Below are 24,902 nucleotides of genomic sequence, written 5' to 3' on the forward strand. Positions count from 1 at the left end.
GAATGATTCATCCACTTGAAATGTGTGAGCCTTCTTTCATAAGACAGGAAAGAGTCAAGGCAAGATGGCAGGCAAAAAAGCTAGAGACAATACTCTGATCCTCTTAATTTGGAGGGATAAGTGTGCACTTACTCAGTGAAGTGTTGATGAGGCTGTGGAAGGCAATTAGGAGAACTAGATGATGATGATGATGATGATGATGTAGACAGTTTTTGAAAAACTTTGCAGAAGAAGAGCTGCACTATTTCCATGCACTAACATGAAAAAGCCTACATGAAGTTAGAGAAAGAGGCATTTGCTGACTCTAGAAAACTCAATGCTTGTGTCTGTGGATGCTCCTTTTAGGATGCTAAAAGGTAACTTCTAACATGTATTCTAATGGGATTTAGTTATCTCTTAAACTAACACTATAATTTTTACAAAAGAGTGTTTTTTAGAGGATAGGTGAAGATTTTCTGTCTTTTGAGTTGGATGCAGTTGGTGACTTTGTGTATGTGACTTTTAGGAAGGTGATTTTGCAGGAGTAGATAGAAGCCTGTTGTTTTTATGAGTGAAAGCTTTAAAGTAAGCCTGCAAATGGTACAAAAGGACTGTCTAATATAAAAATAGTAAAAGGATACTTGTCCCATTTGAGATTTTAATTTCCCAAGAATTTCATAGAAACACCAGAAAAGTACAGTGCATATGGATAGTCATATATCACTCTGTATCCAGAAAGGCTCACTTGAAATGACTTTTTTCTCAGAAAGGTACGTAATTTCTAACAATTCTAGTAATCTGCAGAACTCAAAAGCTTTGTGCATGTGTTTGACTGGAAATTACTTCATTTGTTATATTTGATGTCAAAAAAGGTTTCGCCAGGGAGAAGTTTCTGTTAACTTCTATCTTTGAAGTAATTCACATACATCTGCTTGTTAGATGAATCTCCTTACACACTGTTTGCTCTTTTGTCACCTTCTACCAAAGTTGCAAAAGAGAAGAGAAAAGAAAAGAAAAGAAAAGAAAAGAAAAGAAAAGAAAAGAAAAGAAAAGAAAAGAAAAGAAAAGAAAAGAAAAGAAAAGAAAAGAAAAGAAAAGAAAAGAAAAGAAAAGAAAAGAAAAGAAAAGAAAAGAATCTACAACTGATTTGTAAATGCAGTTACAAATGATCCTGGGTTTCCTTCCCACGTACATACATGCAGAAACTTGCATATAATGAAAAGGTATTTCGTAAAGATGCATAGTCATTCTCAATTTTTCTTCCTCTACTGACAATTCTCCCAGACCTGTTTTTAACTCTTTTTTTCCACTTGAATAACAGCCTTGCAGTAATATAAATATTGCAAGACTGCTTCATAACTACCAAGCTTTTGAATGAACAGATTTTGACAAGAGCTCTTTAATTTCTGAGGACTGAATGGTAGACTGGTAATCTTAAATCAAATTTTATTCTGGTGGTTCCCAAGGACGTTTGAACATGAAAACCTTTGTCTATCTGCTTAGATTGAATAAAAAAACTAGCCAAAGTGTCCTAATATTCCAAAGTGGTGTAATACCAAAGGTGGCACATTAATATCAGGGGATTGTGTAGATGCCCTTTGCACATATTTTGACATGAGTAGATCCTTGGGGTTTTTTGCTTTTTTCCTTCTGCCTTGTGCCATCCTAATGCAAAATTTCTAGTGGCAGTTTAGGATGTAACAAAGTGTTTAATCTTGGTCTTCTCACTAAGGACTTCTTTTTTTGACTGTTGTAAAAGCCATTGACATGTAAAGATAGAGCTTATGATATGGAGACAGGCATGTTCTTTCCATTGGCAGAAGACAGGTGTATTTTTACAGGAAATTCTTTTTCAGTAATATTGCTGTAGTTCTTTAATGACTCAGACAAGAACCATAGTCAATAAGATTATAATGTTTATATCTCTGTATATTTTGAAAACACTTAAACATTTAAAAGTAATTTATTTTAGGAAAATATAAGGGACTATGTATTGCACAGTAGTTTTCCTGAAGTGTGAGGAATATTAAGTACAATTTCATGGATGAGATTTAGTTCTTTGCTTAGGGGGGTTATTCTATCTAAGACAGACATAGTTAAAGTAATTTCTGTTCTTTCCTTTCCCATGTGCTTCTGTTTTTCTCTGTGCTACACTGGAGAAAGTATCCTTTCAATATTTTTGGTTTTCCTATCTTTAACCTTCGTCTACCAGTTCTCAGCTTCATTTCTCTGAAATAAAGTGATTGGAAGAAAAAACAAACCATAAGAGAGCCCTCTGTCAAGAGAATGGTGAAACAGATATGATGGAGCAGCCACCACCAGTGCTGTGGAGAGATATCCAGGGTGGTAATAGTTTAACACAGATTTGCTGTGACCACAGTCCAGGCAACCATGCCCTTGGGCAGGATTATCCATTTGGTTTAAAGTGGCTGGAAGGTAGCTTTCCAGAGATACTTCAGCAGCATTACTCTTGCTGTGAGGCCCTTTTCTCCCCAGTGGCATCATCTGCTTCCTAAATGTCAGTGCAGTGTTTGACTGCTGCCTGTACTTTGATTCTCTACAGCATTACTCTAAAAAAGCTAAAGGTTACTGTTCTGCTGGTGCAAAGTGTGGGAATGATTTGCAAGAGCAAAGCTGAAATCATAAAAGGAAGGAACTCAATAGATCAGGGCATGCCCTAAGACATGCTGGTATAAAATTAATCAAAAAAGCCATTCCAGCCTCTGCTCCCTTTCTCCACCAACTTAAATGTTGGGGGAAAATAGATGAAACAACAAAGAAGCCATTTCTGTAGGAGACAGATGGCATCTTGTTTTCAAGATACAATTAAACATTCTTATAGCTGGATATCACTTTCTGCAACTCTTCCAAGTCTTATAGTTAAATTACTGAAGATTAGGTTTGTGTAGATAGATAAAGATTTTGGGGTGTGTGTGAGTGTTTGTTTATTAGAATGAATCCTTTAGGCTATTGCACAGGAAATGCAAGTCCTTTGTATCTGGTCAACTAGCTATTTACAGAACTGAACAGCAAACTTTATAGCCAAAATTTGCTGAGGTACTGAAAACAGTTTTAACAGTAATTTTAGTACATGCATGTCTGATTATGGAACAAGCAACCATATGGAATAATAGCTGTAGGGGTCTGCAAGAGAAATGGTGATACATATCTGAAGTTTTCTTTTAAGCTTTTCAGCTCATTTAAGCTGTAATTCCTTGTGGAATTGAGAACTAGAGCAGGGATGTCTGATATAGAACTGAGGCAAAGTTGCTGCAGGCCTCAGGGAAGAACAGTTGTTTCTTGTGAAAGGTAGTTAAGTATCAATATTGAATATTCAAATTTCAATATTGGATGAATAGAAAGAAGTTGGCTTCCTTGCCTCTGGTCATCTGTGTCAGTAGCAGTTAAGATATTATACTAACTTGTACTAATATATCCATAAATACTGCCTTAAAAGTGTTACTAGAGAGCCATTTTTTAACCACCAAATTATTGAAAGAAGAATAAAATAAATCCTTTAACTACTTGAGTTTAGAGCAATTTAATTGGCAGCTTCAAACATGAGGTATTTTCTGAATATACTCTTGCAATTAAATACTAAAAGAGATAAAATAGCGATATCCTTTCGACTGCTGCATTATCTTCCACTGATTTTATTTGTAGGCAAATGTTTATAGCATACAAAAGTACTATATCACCTTTCATTCTGTAAATGTATAAATGGATGTGGACTGTCAGGCCTTGGCATCACTAATACAAGAAATTATATATAAGAAACAATTTTTTATTCCAAGTTCTCTATTCTACTGAGGATTTAGGTGGCATTTTTTTCAGGTAGTGTGTGCAGATTGTCTGTCCAACTGAGTTTTCTTCCACCAAGTCCCCCAACATCCTTTAATGAATACTTGATAAGGCAAATCATCCCGTGTCTGACAGGCTATGTGTGCTGTGGTAATCTGTGTGAGCCAGTTCCATGTTTCTCTTCTTTTGCTCATTTACTATTCTGTCTCTGTGGCTGAACAGAACCCTCTTCTATCACTGCAGCTTATATATAGCCAATTGCTTTGACAATCTGACTAATGCTCAGGTACAACAAACATGAAGATAAACATCTTCTGCAAGAGAATCTCCATCAGCAGCTATTGTGCTGGGATGTGGGCTAAACAATAACTGATTTCTCTGTTGCCCAGCACTCTGCACCAGCAGAATCATGCTTGTGACAGCCAATGTGCACCCTGTGACTTTTAATGCCATGCTAAAATCAGAGGCAAGACCATTTAGACTAACCAACATCTGATTATCACAGTCTTCGCATATTTTAAGATGGTTTTGCCTTTTCCCTTCCTTTTGAATTGTAGACTTCCTAGAAATATCTTTGCAGCAGAAACAGTACCAGTACCAGACTGACAGCTAAAGAAGAAATGTAGTGTTTGATTTCTCCCAACATCTGACATTCTGTGCAAATGCCACTGTGTCTGAGTTCACTTCAGAATGTACATTCTCTTTCCCCCTTCCCCCACAGAATATGCAGGATGATATTTAAGAAAGCATAGTTCTGATATTAAATGAAGTATAGGTGATTAAGAGCAAACAGAATGTCAAGAAAAGGTTATGAGTTAAAATGTTCCTCATTGTAATTCCAAATCTTTTCAGTGAACTCATCCACCATACTCTAATAAAAGCAGCTTACAGCATAAAACTAGCTTTCTGAAAATCTTTGTGCCAGATCTTTCCTGAAAACAATAAAAATATTCATTCTTGGGTTTTTTAAAGATAAATTAATAGCATTTTGCCCTAGATCTTCATCAGCATCAACATCAGCATCAGTCAGAGCAATGTGTGTCAGCGCTCTGCTGAAGCAATGCTTCATCTTCTGTCACCAGGCTGAAAATCTCTAGAGTCATAGAATATCTTGGATTGGAAGGGACTCATGAGGATTCTTGAATTCAATTTGTGGCCCTGCACAGGTCATCCCCAAGAGTCACACCATGTCCCTACGAACATTGTCCAAATTCTTCTTGAACTCTGTCAGGCTTGGTGCTGTCACCACTTCCCTGGTGAGCCTGTTCTAGTGCCCAACCACCCTCTGGGAGAAGACTGTTTTTTCCTAATGCTCATCTTAAATTTCCCATAACACAGCTTCATGCTGTTCCCTCAGGTCCTGTCACTGGTCACCACAGAGAAGAGACCAGTGCCTGCCCCTCCTCATCCCCTCATGAGGAAGTTGTAAATGTAATGAAGTCTCCCTTCAGCCTCCTGTTCTCCAGACTGAACAGACCGTGTGCCCTTAGACACTCCTCATGCAGCTTCCCCTCAGTGTCCTTCACCATCTTTGCTGCCCTCCTTTGGCTGCTCTCTAAGATCTTAATGTAATTTTTATATTGTAGCACCCAAACCTGCCCCCAGCACTTGAGGTGAGGCTGCCCCAGAGCAGAGCAGAGCAGGACAATCCCCTCCCTTGCCTGGGTGGTGATGCTGTGCCTGATGCTCCCCAGGACAGGGTTGGCCCTCCTGGCTGCCAGGGCACTGCTGCCTCATGTTCAACCTGCCACTGACCAGGATTGCCCAGGTCCCTCTCTGCAGTGCTGCTCTCCAGCTTCTTGTTCTTTTGTCCATATATCCAGGGTTGTCCCATTCCAGGTACAGAATCTGGCACTTTGTTAAACTTCCTATGGTTGGTGATTGCCTATCTCTCTAATTGGTTGAGGTCTCTCTGCAGGGCTTTGCTGCCTGTAAGGGAGTCAACAGTTCTGCCCAAATTTGTATTGTTGGCGAACTTTGCATTGTGACCAATTATTGTGTTTACCTTCAGGTTTTTTCAATGATTCCCAGAATAATCTTCCCCCCAGTCTTACCAAGCACTGAAGTGAGACTGAAACAGGCTTGTATTTTCCAGGGTCAGCTTTCTTGCTTCTCTTGAAAACTGGGGCATTTGCTTCCAGTCAACTGGGACCTGTCTGTATTCCTAAGCCCGTTGAAAAATCATGTGACAACCTGGAACAATCTTTCCAGAAGTTACAAAGGCAATATGTAGCAAATAATGTAACCATTATTTTCCGAAGAGATTGTTTCTCAGATTTTATTTTTCGTTTTATTTGAGTTTTTTTGTTGTTGTTTTTTTCTCTTAAGATCAGTTTTTCATAATTTAGCTCCCAGGATTGTCTTCCCATACAATCAACTGTATGTATTTACCTATGTAAATATGAGGAAAATGGGGTGTTCTCCTGGTGGGAGTGTGGGACAGTGAGAGGGCAGGACTACTAGCAGCTGCTTACTAGATTGGTTTAATTGTCCTGTGAGACAACACCTCCATGTAGAGCCTTTCTCCTGACCTTTTTTAATGACAGTATCTTTCAGCATATATTTCCTTTGATTGATCCACAAATTCTTTTTGGTCTTTTTCCTCAATGTTTTGCTATTGCTGTACTCTTAAGTTGTTAACTTAATGTGGATCAATCACCAGAGTTATCTGGGTTGATACATGAAGACCTTTCCTCAACAGTCAAATGTAAGAATTTACATCTCCTGAAGTTAATCAGAATACTAAGCAGAAGAGTAGCAGCATTTCTGTTTCATTTTCTTCCCTAGCTAAATCAACATAACTTGAGTTTTGTTTTAAAATTTAAAAATATCCTTTTAGCAGTGGTACTGTATCTTGTCCGCCCCACTTTTAGGAATTCAAACTGATGAGGCTAATATCCTGGCAGAAATAAAACAACCAACACCTGAAACTGCAGAGTAATACTGTGGAAAATTGAGAATTTTAATAAACCATATTTGGAGACTAAAAAGAAACATATTCCTACTTATTGCCAGAAAAGAATAATATATTCAAAGATAGTACTAGAGAGGGAATGTAATTACCTGATGATCCCACATTGAAGCCTCTCATAGAGGGGAATTTGATGACATGGAAATAACAGGATGTACAGACTTAGAGGTTGTGATAAACTCCTCTGCCATGTTCATAGACATAAATTGCCATATATTGTGCTGCTGACATTAGAGCACCTATTATTCCATTTGCTGCTCTACAAATGGTCCTTTTATAACATATTTGGAAGGGACTGTCCAGGGAAGTGCTTGAGTCACCATGCCTGGATGTATTTAAAAGACACATAGATAAATGAGAGTCATAGTTTAGTGTTGTACTTGGAAATATTAGGTTTGTAGTTAGACTTGATGATATTAGAAGTTCCTTCAACCTAAATAATTCTTTGATCTGCATCAACTTTGTTGTCTCTGCTTTCAGAGCAGTGAATCTCTTCTGTATTTGTATAACTTTTGCCATGTGTTAAACTCTAAATTAAAAGGCAAAGATCCTTATACATCTAGGGGGTTTAAGGGGTTTAGGTATGGAACTGGACCCTTGGACTTTCACAGAGTCCTATTCTTAAACATGGTGACTCTAGGAACATCATAACAAAAAAAACTATAGGCAGTTGTCCAGACCTTGATGCCTGCACAGATTATATATGCAAATACATGCTGGTTTTAGCCAATGGCTTCTTGGATAGCCAGCTCCGAAAAAGAACTTTCTAGAACCTCAACTGAGAGACATAAACATATTTTTTTTCTTTCTAAGATACAAAAGACTTGCAAAATCTTCACATAAAATGCTAGATTTTTGTTTTATTGAAAAATTTCAGCATTTATTCCTGCTTCCCTGTTTTGCCAGATATCTAGTTTACTTCTTGCAAACAATAATTACTCGAGCAAAAATGCTATGTGCTACTCCAAAGAAAATAGAAGCCATAAAAATGCCCCTCAAATATCAGCTTCTAATGAACCACAAATCACAGAGATTTTTGTCTCTTGCTCCTTTTTCTTAAAATAATTTAAATGTGTGTTTGCTTACTTAATTGTTTACTTAAAATTTTCTTTCAATAACCAAGGTAAAGGTAGCAAGTCTGTTTTCTTTTACTTTGATCAAATGTTAGACTTAATTGCTTGCTGTGTTGACTGATATGACATTGCAATTTAAAAGGAAAATTAGAAATGTGGCTTTGCCTGATGTCTTCTGGGAAATGGTCTGAAACAATAAGCATCATAATTTGTGTCAAATGTTAACGATTTGTTTTTAATAGCAACTTCTGTGAACCCCTGTGATTAAAGTAGGGCTAGATAGAGGCAATGCCGCTAATAGAGACCAGCTGGGCTTGCTATAAATGTGGCCTTCTTCTTGTGGATTGGTTACAAACTTTGCCCTGTGGCTGGTTCTGCTCCAGTAAATGCAGACACTTCAGTTAGAAATGGAATTTTCATCTTCTCTTTAGATACCAGCTGAAGCCCATATATTCTGATGAGAGAAGGAACTTGTTTTGTGGCTGTATATTGCATAGAACAGTTGGAGTTTTATGCAAAAGATAATGGTAAATTTTCCCAAGGGAAGAGAGGGAAGGAGAGGTATGGGGAAGGAGAGGAAATGCTCCTTTATGGCCGTCTGGCATTGCACGGTTTGCTCAATGATGTAATTATTCCATCCCGTACTGTTTTCCAATATTGCAGGTGCACGATGGCTCAGAATCCTGTGACACACGCTGCAATATAACTTCGTGTCCCCATTGCTTTGTTCAGCACTTGTTGGCTCTCAAACTTTTTATGGCAGCATATGGCTGTCTGATGTTAGCATTTCACTGTGGACAACATAATGAAGTTCCAACAGTCTATTGCTCCCCTAAGCCCCGTGTCAGCTAAGTGGTGGTGAACTTGTCTGGCAGGTGTAGTGCTGCTTCAGAAGAGCTTGACATGAATGTCTGGAATGAGAACAAGGACCCTCTCCACCTTCCCATCCCTAATTAAAATTCCAGAGTCTTAGGTTTTGTTCCAACTCTATTTAGGTTCTGGTTTATTTTGATTTTAAAATACTATTGTTTTTAAATATGTAGACTTTGATTGTTTTGTTGTCCCTTCATAACATCTCCATGGTTTTGGTTTCTATTAGCTCAGTTGGTGAGGAATTGGATCAAAAAGGAAAATTTTGAAGTTGTGGTCTAATGCCTTAATAATAACTAATCCTATTACCTTTTAATTTAGTTTAGCCCTGTATTTTTCTAGCTTTTGTGGGAAATGTTAGACTGTTCTTACTTTTTTCTCTTCTGCTTCCTCAACTTCCAATATTTATAGTCTAAATATTTTGACAAATTGATAGTCTTTAAAACTGTTGACAGATGCAGACAAACACTAAATATTTTGAAAGTTTAATAAAATACTGTGCAACCTGCACAGCTACAAGGGGAAAATACTGCATTGACTAGGAGCATCATTTTTAAACTTCATCATCTATTCTTGCGAAAAGGAGCAGAAATTTCAATGGAGGAATGGAGATATATCTAAGTAGAAATGTTCATATAGGTTTTGTAAGAATGTATATGTTTATGGAAATAGGCTGGAACATACACATTGGTTATCTAATTTGAGCAACAGGTGAATTGGACAAAGGTTATTGCATTCAGCCTGGATTAGGAAACTGGCCTGAAATTTTCATTTTTTTTCAGACTTGCTGTTATACTTTAAAGCCAATAGTGCTGTGGTGATGTGTGTTTTGATAATATTAGAGTCAAGGGTAAATAACAGTTGCTTTCATATTGATTACAACTTTCAGCCATTCCTTTAAAATGATAGAAATTTAAAAATGAACTTATCAGAAGTATTTTAATACATGCAAAAGGAAGGGTCAGCATTAGCCACTTAGATTAAATATTTAGAAGACAAGCCCCCTCCGTCCTTGCCTGGAATTTTCTTAGGACCCAATTCTTCAGAACTATTGTCAGAAATTGGGAAGAGTGTTATGTGATATTTTAATCGGACAGGACTCAAAATTTTCACCTGTCAGTTAAGTCTAGTATTTATTATGCAGTCATCAGGTTTTATATGTTTGTTTAAATAAATTAATTTATGATCTTCTCAAAAACAATGGGGTATTTTTGTATTGCCTCTTCCCCTGCAAGTTTGTTCTGGTACCTGAGTGTTCTGATTGTTAGCTGTATGACATGTTCTATATTAAATTAATTCTTGGCTATTTTTTCTTGCTTGTTTGTTGTTTGATGGAGTAGCTTCATTTCTAGATGCATTTAGAGACAATATTTACACCCTCTTTAATTTCATCTTTGGTAGTGCTTATAAAGCTTACATGGCATTGAGGTTTCTACTGTGGAGCAAATTTAAACTCAGGGAAAAAAAAAGAGTCTATCCAGACTCTAAACATTGAATTAAATCAAATCCTTGATAGTTGGTTTCAGCTGTATAACTCTGAATTCATGAAAATCACTAACTGCCATGTGAATGCTGGGGGAAATCTAAGGCTGCAGTACAATGATGTCAAAATTTTAAAGCATAACAGCCTGAGTAGTGGATATGAAATGGTCAAAGAGCTGCAAGCAGTATGAGTGAATAGATCATGAGTGGACGACTCTGGACAATTTATACTGTGTAGCTAATAAAAAGACAGTGGAAACTACGGCTTATGAGGAGCTTCATAGGTTGGCAGAATCCCTACTCAAGGGTCAATATTAATATTGATTCCAGTGGCAGAAGAAAAAGAATCAAAGTTATTGTTTTGTCATCATCTTGCTATCTTGTGGTATGTATGAGCTTAAGTGGGAGGTTTCTACTGTAATAAAAAATATTTGGTTTTATGTTAATTACATGCTAATATTGACTATCAGTAGTGCTGGTCTGAGGAACAACTGAGAAACCATAGCTGCTGGTCTTGCTTTCTAGTGTCTTGAAGTGTTGAATAGAACATTTGAATCAACTGGAGCCTGCAGAGCTGTTATGTTTCTTCTTTCTGTTAGGTAAACAGTTGCTGGAATGACTAGAAATACTGTGTCCTGCTCAATCTACAGCACCTGTTTCTCAGCAGATAGTCTAGGATTTTTTAATAAAGACCAGAGTGATGGAAATGCTTTGTTGTCACTTCTGCCCTATAGCAAAAGCAGTTTATAAAAGACAAAAGTATTTTAAATGGGTAATGTACTATAGTTTTTAGCCTATTGTCATAGTCTGTTAAGCTTAAAAGAGAGACAACTGGGAAAATAACAGCACTATGTTACTCTTGACTGTACCTGTCAGGACAGTGAACATCCTTCTTCCATATCCTTCTGTTCTGACTGCCTGATCTACAGAAAAAAATTGATGTGCCATCTGGCATTGAGTTAGCTACAAATCTGAGCAAGGGGTTTCCAAAGCTTTGTGTCCCCTTCACTTGTGCAATGCTTTTACACTCAGGCTCTCCCCACTGGATCTGTCTGAGCAATGCTTCAGCTGTGCCTTTGTCTGGCCTTGGTCCTGCTGCACCCTGGTTTCCTGGATGACCTTAGACTTGCCTCATCACCATGGGCTTCTCTGGAGATCACTGGCCTTCAGCTGAGCTTCATCACCATCCTCAGGCTCACTCTGCTCAGCTTTCGTGGGTACCATGTGGTACCGGTACCATTTTTCTGTGCCTGTGCCAATGAGGGTACTCTCCTTTCAGGCTTGCTGTCACACTCAGATGCCAGGTCACCTCTCTTTACTGAGCAACCCACTCCTACTACTCCCTTCTGATAGATGCCAAAATACTTTTTAGCATAAAGATTCCCAGTTTGTGATCATGTTGGGGTGATTTCCAAAACAAAGGATTTTTTTATAGCGTAGATTTTTTTCAGTGTTTTACAGTTGCATGACAGAATTTTTATGATAAAATAAATCTCTTCCATCCCCTGATATTCAAGGTCAAAGTTTGTGATGTTTGATTCTCTTCCAGTTTTTGAATCAAAGTATTTGAGGGATACAGCAGTGTCCTCTTTTTCTTAAATCTTCTGAAGAATATTTCTATAGTGAGGGAATGCACTCTAGAATATTAATGTGCTTCCAATTATCCTGATGGACTACAGTGCTCCACAGAATCATTAAGGTAATCATGCATGCTGATGACTGTGCCCTTGAAATGGACATAGCAAAACATGCATCTAATTAGGGATAAATTGGCATAACCTGGAGATAGCCAGCACTAAATTTATACAATGGCCTTTGTGAAATACATTACATATACATCCATAATTGTAGCTGGACCACAGAGGGTTAAAGGCACCTGCAGATTAGCCCATCTTTTCAACACCTTATCCAGCACTGTCCTCTCAAAAAAGACATTGGCAAATCCAGATTCAATGCCTCTTTAGTTAATGCTCAGACAAAATTTGGACTCAGTGTTACCTGAAAATGAGTCCTCTGTTTGGGTGCCAATATTGCCTTTGGTGTTGATGGATATTTGTGGCTTCGGGCTTTGTTTAGATGCAAGCTGCCTTGCTGTCTGATGTGCAATGCAGCAAGGTATGATCTGTAACAATAACATTTTGGAGTGCTGAAGGATTCTCAGGACTGAAATATTGACAGTCATGGGGTATTTTAGTTGAGCTAGGAATGTATTGGGAATGAAAGACATTAAAGTGCTGAAGCAACTTTTCTCATGCTGAGGTTGAAGTATTGCACTGAGTAGCATGAGACTGAAACAAATAGCTGGGAAACTGTAGACAGCAAAGGAGCACACAGTCATTTAGGTTAGTGGGCTCAGCTGAGGAAATAGAAGATGGGTAAGGTTATACTATGGTGATCAGAGTTTTCTGGGTATGGGATTAGGATAATCTATTTCATATTTAGTTGCTAAAAGCTCTCCTTTTCCTGTTTGCAGATTGGACATGAGATTGAGTTAGTCACATTTCTTAGATGAAAGATAGAGTGTTCTGAGTCAGGTTATTTCTGATTAATGTAATTCTACAGCAACAATCTCTACACTAAGCGGTGCAGAGAGTATCTGATGGCAGTGATAATAGTACAGCCCTGTAAATCACTGCACTGTTCTGAGCCTGTTTTAATTAGACCTAATTTGTGGCTTTCTCTAGCATTCAACCTTATGACATCTTGATATTCCTACTTCCCTCTGTTTTGGCATGTATACTAGTCACTTGCCCTTGCTTTTGAACAATAAGGCAAACCTTATTGCTCTGTATTACCTCCATGTCTTGTTTCACATCCTTGTACAAAACACTGTTCTAGTGCAGAAGATACCTGTAGAAAAGAATGCTATTGCATTGTAAGTCAGTGTGTCATATCAAATCACAAACTTTGAGTTCACAAAGGCCTAGGAAAACTTCATGGCATCTGACAACAAACCTGGAATGGGTATTTAAAGATTATGTGTCAAACCTGAGATGTCACTAGAGTGAGAGATGTTACCAAAGCCTCCTTAGTGTTGTTAAGCACATTTTTCAGGTGACACTAAGAAGCTTATGGATATTCAGATTACAAGGCATATGTAGATACTTGGAATATAAGAATATCTGGTTTATGGACATATATGATTAATAGATAGTCAAGATAAAACAAACCACCACAAACAGAAGGACTAATAAACCCCACCTAGATACACAGACACAGGAGATAAGGGAGATCAAGGAGCATATCTCAGATGAGGGATTGAGGGAGCAACTCAAAGTCTTGGAGATGAATATTTTGTAAATGATAAGTGAGGGAAGTTTATACCTGAGATATTTGAGAAGACTTGTGGGATTATATGAAATTTATGGTGGGAGGTTATAGGGGCTGTGGTGGTTTGACAGGAAATGTGTTTTTTGGGATGCTGTGTTTTGTGCCAATGGATATTCAGGCTTTAATATTGGCATTTAACCTGGCCATTTAGGACATGGACATGCCTCTGAGAACACGGGGTTAAAAGCAGAGCTCTCCCCTGGGAGGGCCCTTTTGGGTTTCCGGCGGGAAAGAGTTCGGGTCTCTCCCCCGGCCCAGCTGCTGGCTGGACAGGGGAAAAGCCATGTGGCCGGGTAGGCCTGAGCCCCGGGGTGGAAGAGAGAGAGAGAGAGAGAGAGAGAGAGAGAGAGAGAGAGAGAGAGAGAGAGAGAGAGAGAGAGAGAGAGAGACACCGGGAGCCATCGGGCAGCCCCGCTGAGAGTCACAGAGAGAGAGAGAGAGAGAGGGAGAGAGCCGCTGCCTGGGACTGTAACCTTGAGACTGGATAAACATGGGCCTGTGCCGGCAGCACGGCTGGGACGGAGAAGAAGAGGGGGGGGGTTCAGCCGGCCGCTTGTAGGAGCTTTTAACCCCTTTTTGGAGAATGAGAACTTTACAGATCATTGACCTCTCCTGGAAGATAGAGTGGAAGATGAGGAAGGAATGTGCAAGTGTGAGAGAGGTCTGGGCGAGCGAGAGATAGTAGAAGAGTAGAGAAGAATCCTAGTGGGAAGAGATGATGGAGTGGCTTTTGCTGGACTCTTTTTGTATAGCCATGGACAGAACCATGTTCCTTGTGACACAGAGACTGCATTCTAGGGGGAGGCAATGCCTCAGAACCAAGAGGGTTCAGTGTTGGTGCCCCTCGGCCCCAGGGGGTGAAAAAATATGGGGGGGACAGGTGTCCCAAAGGAGAGATTGTGGGGACAGGTGTTCCAAAGGAGAGACTGTGCCTTTTTTAGATCGGGACAGAGCATCCTTAAAAAAGACACCCCTAGAAGCAGCTCTGGTCCGTGTTCAGTGGTGAGAGCACTGGACATGAAAGGAAGAGGTCACGACGGCAGATGTACTCCGGGCGGTGCCACGAGTGACACGGAAACACACGAGGCTTCAGCTGTGTTTCCAGGGGAAGCCCATGGTACAAGAAGGACTCGTCTCCTCTTGATGAACTGAGGACTGATTGTCTAAAAGGTGCTGCTGGACCGAGAGTTGGTGATTTGAGGAATAGATGTATTGTGTTGGAAATTTGGTGGGGGGAGGAGGAAATGCATTTGTGAAGTTTTCATTTTCCCTGTGTGTGTGTTCCTTTTTATTTATAGTTGTAGAGTAGTTAATAAAGTTCTGTTTTCTTTTCTTTCCTAAGTAGGAGCCTGCTTTGCTTATTCCTGGTCACATCTCACAGCAGCTACCAGGGAGAGGGTATCTTCATGGGGGCACTGGCATTGTGCCAGTGTCAAACCATGACAGGGCAGTGTGGGAATGTACAAAATTATTCTATGATATTGGGGTGGAACAAAAGGCAGGGGAAGGGAGAGATCAAGGTGGGTTGGAGGAGGAACAAACATGGGAAAATGGAAATAAAGAGGACAAAAGTGCACAGTCCCATTTTAACTTGCTTGCTGGTTCCCATATATGTTAGTCCGAGCTGTGTTCATGATCACTGTAGTCTGTCCTATGTTCTTAAACTCTGTTCCTCTGTTCTTTGTGATCTTGCTGTCTGTGTCGTGGTGCCTCACTAGCATACCCAAAGTGGACTAGCTGACAATGGGGAGAGCACCAGAGCCTTGAAAGACCCAGTTAGACCTGGTCAGGGACCAGGTCTGTGACCAAATTTATACAAGGTTGTGGGCTTGGGCTCAGACTTTGACTGCTACCCTTTTTCCAAACTTTCATTTGTCTTTAACACTCCAGAAGATTCAAAGGTGAGAGGAAAGCTCTAATGCTCAGAAAGCACTTTAAAAAATCTAGATATATGGTCTGAGGTACAAATGGCTCCAAAATTCAGGGTTGATGGTAACACACAAGGGAGCTATCAAATGTGTTCAAAAGTAAGGAGAACTCACTAATACTGCAGCTGTAACAGGCTGTTACAATATCATCAACAGGTGGCACTTGTCACTTGCACTGGTCATTAGTAGTGGTCTTAAACATTGGCTGCCCTCACAAATGAAGGCATAGGAAAAACAAACCAAACCAAACAAACAAACCAAAAACCACTCCTCTCCACCCCCAACACTCATCAAGAGAGAAAAAATATATTTTAATTTATCTATCCAGTCTGTTTGCTTTTTCTTCCTTACTGTAGGCACATTCAAGGAATTCAGAAGTTTTGTAAACCAGTCAAGGCTTCCTGGGGATCAACTAGCATTTAATGAGCTCCACAAACTTTTGCAATTATTTTCTTTCTAAAGAAAGGTAATTATTCCATTTTCTTGCACTGTCAGTGATACAAGACAGTGGAGATTTCAGATTTTCTCATTTAAACTGTTAAAACATGACTTGTGCCAATAGCTTCTGTCACTTTGTATTTCCTAGTAGATTCTCATGCCATGAACCATCAGCATACTCATGTTAATTACTAAGCCTCTTCCTCTGCTATCTCTTATATATTCAAGTTTCTGGATGCAGTTTTTGTTCTGAAAGCAATATGTTTTCTTTCCACTATTGAAGATGGGGAAGAAAAGCATCTTCTAGATGAATTGGCTAGTGGAAGTAGGGATAAAAAAAAAAATCATTTGAACTATCATGGACCTCTGTGCCTCCTGACCCCTAAGTAAGTAAAGCTTTTTTGGTGCCTTGCTGTGTTGAGAATCAAAGTCCTTTCCCTTCCTGCAAATTGAAGTGCTGTAACTCTCTGTTGCTAAATGATCCATGTCAATTACATTTTGCTCAGTTCAATTGCAGGATACTGTAGCTCATATGGTTTTCAAAATTCAGCTTTTGACTGGGCAAATAAGTCTGACTTACTTGCAGTCAATATTGTCAATAAGTAACAGCTATCAATTATAGCCTTGCTGTACTTGACAGAATTTTCTCCATTATTTCCCTTTCATGAAATATTCATGAAATATTCATGAAAGGGAAATGAAAGTTTGTGGAATAAAACTAATGTTAGATGAAGAAGACAAATATGTCAACCTTTCCTAAAGGCTGAACATAATTGCATTTCCATATGATAATAGTTAAAGAGAGGAGGAATGCCCAAGACACATCAGAATTTAGTCTCTCTCAACAAAAGTACTTGTTCTTCCTGCTATGATATGCATTATATCTGGAGTCAAAAGAGCTGCATGCAGCTTCTTACAGAATATGACATTACTGAGGAGATTAGGGACTAGTAGAATCTATGTGTAGTATAGTATATATGTGTAGTATAATTGCATTAAAGCTTTGTATAAAACACACATTTTATGTATAAAATCTTAAGTCTTGAGAGGGACTGTAAACACACAGTATTTCAGATTTGAGAAAAGTTGGAAAATCTGTATTTAACTCCTTGTGACAATGAAAACCATTGCAGAAAAAGGAGCATGAAGCATCAAAATTTGAGAAATAGGTTATTGTAGGTGAGGAACTGTCTTCACCTGTTTTTGCACTACAGCTCTGTGCATCTGATTGTCAAGATGATTGAGACTAGTGGCCTACCACAGGAAAGTATGGATAACTCAGATAAACACAATTTACATGATCTTGTGATTACTGCTGCAGTTGCTGTGACTAAAATGACAACTTTCTGCAACAGGACAAAGTAATTGGTGCAATTTTTGCCATCTTAATGATGAACAAATGAGTTTACTCTTGAAGAGGTCATCACTCTTGTTAGGAGGTTATTGCACTTTTTCTTCTTTGCAGAAAATGATTGTGTCTGAGCAAATGCTACCTCGGGCTACTTTTCAAAGCCAACACCAATGGGTCTCTGAGTCACAGAATTTTCTTTACTGTTGTTATGAACTCTCTAATGATGATGGCACAACAAGTTTCGAGCTAATGGAGCTTTAATTGCTAGCTCTATTTTGGGCTCATTTCTCCATTTGGAAATAGCTATCTCTGCCCCACTTACTGCTGAATTCTTCTCTGTGAAAATTCGCCTCCAGAAATCCACACTAATTTGGGGATCAGAATTGAGCTTTGTGGCTTCAGCACGGAAGCACACTAACATCAGAAATAAAACTGAATATACCATTTCTGTCAGACATCTGCAATCCTGAAAACACTATTAAAGGTGAAATCAGAACACTGAAAGTAATTTTACAGGTAATATAACAGTTCTATTAGTCCATGAGATTTATTTCTTAAAAGAGGAAGAAATGAAGTTAATATAGATGTATAAATATGTGTGCATATGAAACATAGTTATTGAGTGGTGGTTAATTAGCTAGCTTTTTTAAATTTGTGAAAGAAATAAAGAAAAGCATTTGTATATAAAGTTAAACAGTATGAAGAGTTTTAACTCAAATTATTTGTATATGAATTTAAAGTATATTAGCTAAACAACTAATTCATGGATGGATGCTTTTAAGAAAAATTAAAGAGATTCAAATTTTGTCCACACTGAGTGATATTGTATGTAAATAAAGCTAAACATCATTTTAGCTCTTAGTGACTGTTCAAACAAGATTTTAATGCAGTTTAAAGATTCAGTGGTATTTTTTTTCCATGTATCTGAAGTATTTGAGTGGTTTCTTGCACTTGGCTGAATTTACTTGAGCTATAGGATCAAATCTTAAAAAAAATATAAAAAATCCAGCCTCAGAATGGAAGTATTTCACATCACAGTTTGCTTGTACTATGAGTATAAACTGTCAGGTACAGTGTAAGGTTTTACAGATGTGTCTGTATGGTGCCATACTAGTACATCTCAAAGAAAAGGAGTTGAGCTTTTTGATGGGTGATCATGAATTGCCTATAAATATGATGATATTTGTGTTAGCCTGAGCCAAGAGTCATAGTTGTTCAACTTGAATTCAGTCATAGAATATTTATGCACATTGCATCTTTCTATGCCTTTAGAAATGGACACCAAAAATTGCTGTGAAAGCACCAGAATGAAACTGAGTTCATTATTTCTTAGAACTGCTGTAAAGAAGGCAGTAAGAGCTCCCTGTGGCATGGACCTGATAAGCCAGTAGAATTTTCTGGAGCTTTATGAATGCCAACTGACTTAATAACTGTACTCTCATCATCAGTTGTCAAAGGGGTGACAGCTCCCAGTAGACATCTTGGCTGTAATGAGCTCTTGGTTAAAATTTGATTTTTGAATTGGGAATATAACTGTGCAGCTTGCTGCTCTGTTGCTTGGACACCTTTTCATTTCTTCTCTCATGCATTTTTCCCTCCACAACCATTTGCTCACAAGCCAGCAAAGTCTTCTGTCTCAGTTCTACTTTTCTCCCTTTTTTTTAGATCCACACCTGTTTCAGCATTTGTGCTGTCAGTCAGAGCAAGTTGTGCTGCTTTTGGTCATTCCTCTACGGTAACAAGGAGAAGCACAGAGTGATGACATCCAATTTAGTGCCAAGCAAGGGTCTCTGCCACAGTATCTCATTGACAGGGGGCTACAGGTACTAAATACTAGTAGGTACATCTTTCTACTGCTGTGACTATTTTGCTTCTGGTTTGAGGTTTCATAATTTGGATTTCTCCACAGTGCAAGAAACCAAAGATTTAAGATTCATCTTATCTGCTAACCTTACCCTGTTGCTAACCTTATCCTTTTTCTAAATAACTATTTTATTAAATAAATTCTAATAATTTATAATTATTATAAGGAAAAAGGAGGGATTCTGTAGTATGCGACACTGGCCAAAGTAGAGCTCTGCAAGAACTGTTTGCTCACATCTTGTTACCTACCTAAGGTCTGCCTTCAGTGAGGTCAAACATTCTGGGAAGAACCCAAAATTAATATTGCAAAATTATTAGCTTTTCAGTTTTACTCCAAAGCTTTTAAATAATGAATAAACCAGTTGTTTTTGTTTTTTTTTTTTTTTTTTTTTTTTTTCACGAATTTAGATTACTGATTTATGAAAGTGACAATGGCTGGAGTAAAGTAATAAAATTCTGTTAAACTCTTCATAATATATGGGAAGGATATTATATACCTTCATGCATATCATCCCTTGAAAGGAAACAATTTTTACTTTCTGAAGTCTCTGCTTTCATTCAGACAGAAGATAAAGTTGTTCCCTCATTTTCCCTGACTTAATCATTCATTATATTTTTGGACTTACATGGCAATATTAAACACAGACACTAATAGCTTATGAGGGTTATTGCTGTTTCCTAGATAAAACAGATTAATTAATTCCCTGAGGGGACTAATGAGGCTGTGCTTTTGGCATAATCATGTTAATTTTATGATTGTGAAGGTACAAACAAGTGAAAAAATAAAATGATAGATCCTCTTAAAAAGCTGATTGATTCTGTAAAGTGCAATGTTTGTTAATTAAATGGTCAATTTCATGCTGGCATTCTCTGTTCAGAAGATATAAACTAAAATTAATTTACCTGGGTGAATTCATATCAGTACTGACTCCTATTCAAAAGAATGTGTTGACACTCCTTAATGACAAATGAATACTCTATTTTAATGGAAAGTTTGAATCAATCTATTTTGTTTCCATGGACTATTAAATTATCTTTTTCTGATGGACTAATAGAAACCATAGCAGAATTCCATTAATTCACACTGACAGACCTAAGAAAATATATCCTGATTGGTTTTACCTTCCAGTGCTGTCCTACAAAGTTAACAGATTTAGTGGTATTGCTCTCTAACATTTAAGTTTTTATGCATCTATGACAATCAACCAAGTTAAATTTTTCTTCAGAAGAACTAAATCCTGTCTAACACCAGTCTGAGGATTGAAATACATCTTCTAAGTTTTTTTTTTTTCAGGCTGGCTAGATCTTTAGGTACTTTGAGTGCTTTGATGAAGAACTTAATTTAAAGCAGCCTCCAATACTTTAAGTGCTACCTGACTTGAGAAGCACACTACTACATCTTCAATTCTTCTGATTTTGAGCAAGATCATAGTTTACATTTACTCACATAGTATCCTGGTTCAGGGCAAATTTGGGAGAATAAAAGAAGCTTTTATAGAATAAAGAAATAAAACATCTAGGTTAAAATCAATGCTGTAGCCCAAGAGTCAGCTTGTAATAAATAACACATAATAAACATTTAAATGAATTAAATTCTGATGAAAATTCATGTTCTGTCCTGTAGATAACAGATGTTTGCAAATTAATTTTGCTTCTAAGACAGTCCTCCAAGGCAGGAGGGTATTTTAGCATTAAAATTAAGATATAATTGCTGTCTATATGATTGCTTATGTTTTGCTCCCCCTGTAGCCTCAGTTTCTTGCTTCTGGTGGAACTTTTTGAACTACAAGGATCAGTTTAACACTACTACAGAGCATTTGCTGCTCTGATTTAAATGAAAAAAGTGGAAATATTGTAGTTAAGAAGTACTCCAGTCTTTAGAAAGAAGGGTATTTTAATCTGGACAACCATAAATCCTGCTTAAAGCTAATGAATAAATTTAAATTAGGGAAAAAAATCTTGAAACCCTAACAAAAATAACATATCAAGTTTTAAACCACAAGTTTTATAATACAGTTTTTCTTCCTTTTGTTTTTTTTTTCTTCCTTTTGGCTTTTTTGTCTTTTTGATTTTCAAGTCTCCTTACTCTGACATAGCTCCTTGCAAAGTGCATCACTTAATATTATAAGGTTTTCCAATAGCTGGTGTTTATATGCATTCTGCTGATATCATAAATAATCTCATGTTCTCATTCTAGACACTCTTTGGTTGCAGAATTCAACACAGTTCAGTGGCTTACTGTGTTCTTTGTATTTTCTTGGAATGCAATTACCCAAGACAAGATTTTGCTTCTTCTTTTCATTTGTTTAGCAAGACGCCAGTTTCAGTGAAATCTAGTAGGATTAACTAAAAATCTATTTGGATTTTTTGGATTGAAAAGAAAGAAGTTGCACTATCTGAATTTTAAATAGAAATTCAGTGAAATCTCAGAGTAAATAGTGTGAAAGTATGATACTTGTTTAGGGAGGTAGAAAATTAAATGGCTCTTAAGGGAATCTCAAGAGGCAGAACCATGCAAGAAGTATTTGTCCATACTTACAAAAGCCCCAGTTAACACAGTCAGGAGAAAGCTGAAGAAAAAGAAGGCAGTTCTTCTAAGACTGTTGATTGCACTTCTACAAGGAAGGACTCTGAAAGAGGTGACTGGGTTCCCACCCAGGGGGGAGACAGAGCTTTTCCTCTCTGACTGCTGTGCTTTGCACCCTCTGGAGGTGACATAAAAGCTCAACCGGCTCTGGCTCATCAGGGTGAATACCAAGCTGCTCTATGAAGCTGAAGCCCTTCAAATCCATTTTTTGCTATGTATTTTTGTGATCCATGGCTGTCTCTTTCAGTTCAGTATGAAATTTGCATTTATTAAGTTTTGTTTACTTAGTGTCTCCAAAGAAGAATATTTAATTTTCTTAATATGGGGATGATAGAATAGTGTACAAGTGTGCTCATATGCTTAATTTTTGATTCTTACCCATATAAACTAAGACATATAATATTATTAATTCTTCAAATTTAACCAACTTTAACTTACTGCTCTACTAATATTTTAAATTTTTTACTGTTCTTTCAAATGAAAGATAAGAATCTGAACTTCTGGTATCACTTGTGCTGCAAATCCTTTTATTTTCTTATTCTACTGTACTATTGTCTACTGCATCAATATTTCCCACAGCGATCAATTTTCATTTCCATATTTATTCTTTTGTAATCTTCCAATCTCTGACTGGCATTTCTTTTTATGAATAGGTATCTTCTGTTTGAATATTTCATATTTTATGTATATTACATGATTTAAATAAATTCCTGAGTAAATGTCTGAATTTCAAATATAATTGCAAGTTTATAATGCAAGTTTATTTGTTCCAACATTGTTATAGCTTAATACCCTTAGAGCCAGTTAAATCTTCTGTTAATTTGAAATGAGAGGTAATTCTCATATTGATCAACTTCACAGGACATGTATGGTATAAGAAGACTCATCTAAGTTCTTGCTTATGGAAAATATTCAGCATATGATTAGCTGTTTTTCTTAATGGTGCATATGTTCACCTGGTTATTCTCACAGTAAATTTTAAATTCTCTTGGACATCGTGAAGCAAATACCTTTATGTGTAACAATAGCAAATTGTGTTGGATTACATTTGGAGGTGTGATACTGTGATTTCACAGAGATTCCATGTCATTTCTGTATTCTTTGCCTGTTAGTTTCCTAATCAGTAATAGGTTTTATGTAAAAGGATAAAGTAAAAGAGACCAGGAGGGATTTCAGTTTTAACCTGCATGTGTTTCAACATGCCATTTAATAACAAGTTTTCATCCTAATGTTAACCTCTTGGAATATAGCTTTTATAGTTGCACCTCATGATAGAGAAGAAAATTTTTGCATAACCTCTTGAATTTTAATGACAGATAAATATATTCTGGAGTAAAAAGAGAAGTCAAATTGGAAATGTCAACACTCTAGGCTATGTCTTTAAGTTTGATGTTTCCAGCAAAGCTCCTTTGATTCCTTAGCAAAGAGAAAAGCAGCATATTTACACCAGAAAGAAAATGAAAGCAGCAACGATTTACACCCTCAAGAAGCATTGTAATATTTTGTAAAAATTTAATTAGGCTCCTGGCAATTCTTGTTAAAGTGCAACAGAAGAGTTTTGAGGTTTTTGAGATATCACAATGGGTTTGAACTTTCCAGCTGACTTTTCTTTGTAATATAATATTTCTTTTCCTACATGGATCACTTTATTGAACTTACCATTGGAATGCTCTGAAATAAACAATTCTTTATTGTTTGTCTGGATCTTTAATTACTTTCTTCTTTCACTACAGCACTATCTGTTCCTGGAAAAACAGGAAATCAGCAAATCCCAGAAAATCGTGAAACCTTGAAGCAAAACCCAGACTTATATTATGTGACAATTAAAGGTCAATAATATCTCAGTGGGGAATTACCCAGAGTGGTGTCAAGAGTTACTCCAAGAACCAGGCAAAATAGCAATATTAGATTTGTATCCTTGCTTCATGAGCAAAGGAGTTTATGCTTTCCTAAGTTTCTTTTGGAAATTGATTGTGTAAGTGTAAAGTTAAGAGTCTTGATGCTGAAATTTATCAACTAGAATTATGTGGTTGTGTCAATATGAAGCTTCCTAAGTACAATTTGAACTTAGGTGCTTTCATTAGTCAACTTGAAGAATGTTGAGACCTGATGTTCTATAAATCAATGGCAAATTTTCTGTTAAATGTCATAGATTTAATTACAAATTGTGCATTTTTAGTACCACTTCAGATTTTCTGATATTCACAAATGTATGGAATGTCATGGCTTCTGTTCTTGAATCATTTGGGAAAAATAGTGATGTTGGTTAATAAAGTGGAAAGATAGTTTGTTCTCAGGGGGAAACCTTTTTTGGCTCACCAAAGATAATTGCAAGTCATGCTATCAGGATTTATTGACTTGAAGTCCACAAAAAATACAGGTTTGAATTATCTCTGCTGGGAATTGCTTTAAAGGGATATTATTGTTATTAAAAGTTGACAGATTTAGTCTGAGAACTGTACCCAAACAGAAAATTGTGGAATTACATTGTTCAGACCTGCTGAGGGCTATTCAGTTGTGATGACACTGATCATTAGATCTTCCTGTTCCTTTTCTATGGTAAACCGCACACAGTAAATTATACTGCAGGAAATTTGTAATGTTTTTCAAGATATCCAAAGTACTGTTAAAAGTATATATCATTTGCTGTATGTATTGTGGAGTTATTTTTCTAGATTACTTGTTTCTACTGCAGAATGAGTGTGTCTTGCTCACTTTTACTCCTGAAATCCCAAGTTTTAAATGTTTTAATTTTTATTATAGAATTGCAGGCCTAAATAAATTAATGTTTTTTTAAAAGGAAACTAGATACAGTTACTAGTGGCTGTATTTTGTTCTCAATGTTAAATTCAGCAGTTGAAAGCAATATATTTTTATGTAAAAGACAAAAATACAAAAAATAAATCCCTCAGAATCCATCAGTATGTGCTCTTGTGCTACAACAATACTACATCAAATTGCTTTGCAGACAAATGCAAAATAAGTATATTTGAAAAATGCTTCAAAAATAGTTATCCTACAGAATTGCAAATGTAAGCACTGCAGTTATTATTAATGAAAAATATGTGTCATTGCAAAGATAATAATTTATCTAAACTCAGGGTTCATTAAAAAAAAAAGAGGATTGAGGATTTAGACTATTTTTTCCCATAATTAAGAGGGATACAGTTATATTTGCTACAGTGTTTCAAAAGTATCAGCACTTACAGACATTTCTCAGTTGATTGTG

General features: G+C 37.1%; 1 long non-coding RNA gene across 1 annotated transcript; it reads left to right on the forward strand.

Moving 5' to 3' along the window:
* The first annotated feature begins 17,622 nt into the window (after window positions 1-17,622).
* Window positions 17,623-23,554, forward strand: LOC143695818 (uncharacterized). Its single transcript, XR_013185346.1, has 3 exons — window positions 17,623-17,739; window positions 18,889-19,046; window positions 23,407-23,554. It is a non-coding gene; the product is annotated as an uncharacterized LOC143695818 (long non-coding RNA).
* The last annotated feature ends 1,348 nt before the right edge of the window (window positions 23,555-24,902 follow it).

The sequence above is a fragment of the Agelaius phoeniceus genome, chromosome 1, assembly GCF_051311805.1.
Source record: "Agelaius phoeniceus isolate bAgePho1 chromosome 1, bAgePho1.hap1, whole genome shotgun sequence".
Taxonomy (NCBI): Eukaryota; Metazoa; Chordata; class Aves; order Passeriformes; family Icteridae; genus Agelaius; species Agelaius phoeniceus.